A 2,963-nucleotide genomic window follows, 5' to 3' on the forward strand; every position below is an offset into this window, starting at 1 on the left:
GACCCCGAACAGAATGAAAAAAAAAAAAAAAACTCTTCTAAAATGTTTAGAAAGTGGTTTTTTTTTTACTTAATGGGAACATTAGCAAAATGCTCTTACATTTTATTGGCATTTCAAACTGGAACATCTTATTAATGGATTTGTTTCTTAGCTTTTCTTTTCTCAAGACATTAACTGATGGACTGGAGTGATGTGGATTACTTGTGGATTATTGGGATGTTTTATCAACAATTTGGACTCTCATTCTGTTGGCACCCATTCACTGCAGAGCATCCATTGCAGAGCAAGTGATGCAATGCTACATTTCTCCAAATCTGATGATGAAACAAACTCATCCTAATCTTAAATGGCTTGAGGATGGGTAAATTCTCACCATTTTTGGGCGAACAACTCCTTTAAGAGGTATTTGTAATTGTTTACTAATGTAGGTGACTAATGTTGAAAAAAATAAAAGCTCATGCTGTAAATAAAAGCACAGACTGAAATAAATAATTAGACATGGACATGGAATATTTAAGACAGAATTACTCACTTTAATTTCAAGTGTTATGCAGGCAAAGTTTTTTCTGTTTTTTTGTTTATTACCCATTAACATAACACGTTTGTACAAAGTTATTTTAAAAATATCAATAAACTGCAGCCTTTCAGGCTAACCTGGAAAAAAAACCCATTATCAAATGCCATGAGGACAAAGGAACATCTTAGAAAAATGATTTACAAATGAGGTGTCACTAGAAAATATTAAAGAAAATCGCTCGCCACAGAAAATATTACCAAAAAAACATCTATTTATAATTGTTTGGTATCAACCACTTCTTTTTAAACTTTTTTTTTCTCCATTTGAAACACATCATCATGTTGCGAAACGTCAAATAAACGAAAAGCCATGGTTTTACTTCTAAAAGGACCACGTTTAGAAATAACTGAACGGTACTAAATAGAATTGCTAGCGGAAATGAACCATGCAGCACGTCATCTCTGCATTAACAGCGCACAATACACATTAGCATATACTAATAATAGAAGGATAAATAATAAATTAGACGCGCACACGCAAACGCACGGGCAGCATGTAACCCTACTTGTGCTGTGTGGGAACGAAAACCGGGCTTGAAATGAAACGAAACTCATGGATAAGAACGCCAAGCCACAGATTTCTCACCATCAAACTCATCTAAGTGGCTTCAGGGTGCGTTTCCCACCCGTTCGTGACCTGTGGTGGCAGAGGGAACGTTTTTGAGGGGTGTCGGTGCACATAACAGGGTCAAATCTCTTTGGAGAGGGCAAGAAAGTCAACGGGCGACAGGAGGACAGATACACGCAGGTCGGGGATCTTCACAAGGGCTGAAGCAGACACAGTGTTCGCCATCGTGTATAAAAAGCTAAACGCGGTGCTCCTGCACACGAATATATCTGAAAACACAGTCCCCCTGTCCAACCGTAACGTAGTGGTACTGCAGTGTTTGTTAAGGCATCAGAGTACAGTTTATATGACTTGAGATCAGAGAGAACTTCTTAAACCTATTCTACCCCTCGGTAATGTAAACATGGTAAAGATTGTCTTTAAAGTATTGCTTTCGTTTAACATCGAATGTCTCAGAAAGCTAGATTGTTTTCTTTTTCGTTTATTATTATTATAAATTTTTCTAAAGAAATCGTAACTGGAATGCATTATTTGTAAATCTACTGTGCTTTTCTTTAAATAGCCCGTTTCTATAATCTCGTTTCTCCTAACATAAAAGTTTGACTGTTGAATCATCAGTTATATATATATATATATATATATATGCCTGAATTCTAAAGCGCTCTGAACGCGAGGCTGTGATTGGCTGACACTTCGCGACTCGCTCCAATCACAGACAACTTCGCTTTCTAGCTTGTGCTGCGGCTCTAATCGTGCACTAAAGATCCTTCAGGTACTTATCTTTTTAGCCTGATCGTATGGAAACAAACAGATGTCGCGTGAAATTTTGCAATTTTCAACCCCCGACTTTTCATCTGAAACCTTCAGAAACTTGTTTCCACTACAGGGTAAAAATAAATAAAAAAAGGTATTTGTGACTTTTTAATCTTAATGGTTCGGACTACTTCGCAATTTCAAGTTTAAATCACAATTCAGACCTTTTTTCGCAATTCTACATTTGTATCTCATAATTCTGACATTTTTCTCGCAATTCTGATTTTATATCACAATTCGAAAAAAAATTCTCGCAATTCTAACATTTCATCTCATCATTCTGACTTTTTTCTTCCATGTGTGGGAAAAAAATTCTGAATTTTAAGATAAACATTTTGAAAAAAAGTGTGAGCTGCGACATAAAAAGTCGACTTTAATTGTTTTTATTCCATGGCAGAAACAACCCACCCAAAAAACAGAACAACGAAACGTAAACTTGTAATTATGATTAAAAAGTGAGAATTACAAAATACTGTATAAACTCTGAATTTAAAGAAAAATCTGAATTGTGAAAAATAAACTTAATTCAAAGAAAAAAAAGAATCGCAAGATATAAAACTCAGAATTCAAAGTAAAATTAGCAAAATATAAACTCAGAATTACGAGAAAAAAAGCTCAAATTACGAGATATAAACTCAGAATTACGAGAAAAAAAGCTCAAATTACGAGATATAAACTCAGAATTACGACAAAAAGTTTGAATTAAGAGATATAAACTCAGAATTACGACAAAAAGTTTGAATTAAGAGATATAAACTCAGAATTACGAGAAAAAAAGCTCAAATTATGAGATATAAACTCAGAATTACGAGAAAAAAGTTTGAATTAAGAGATATAAACTCAGAATTCAGTGAAAAATCTTAATTGCGAGATATAAAACCCAATCAGAATTGTGAAAAATAAACTAAATTCAAAGAAAAAGGTAGAATTGCGAGATATAAACTCAGAATTCAAAGAAACAGCCAAAAGTGCGAAATATAAACTCAGAATAATTAGAAAAAAATTC

The sequence above is a fragment of the Carassius carassius genome, chromosome 25 (genome assembly GCF_963082965.1).
Source record: "Carassius carassius chromosome 25, fCarCar2.1, whole genome shotgun sequence".
In the NCBI taxonomy this organism is placed as follows: Eukaryota; Metazoa; Chordata; class Actinopteri; order Cypriniformes; family Cyprinidae; genus Carassius; species Carassius carassius.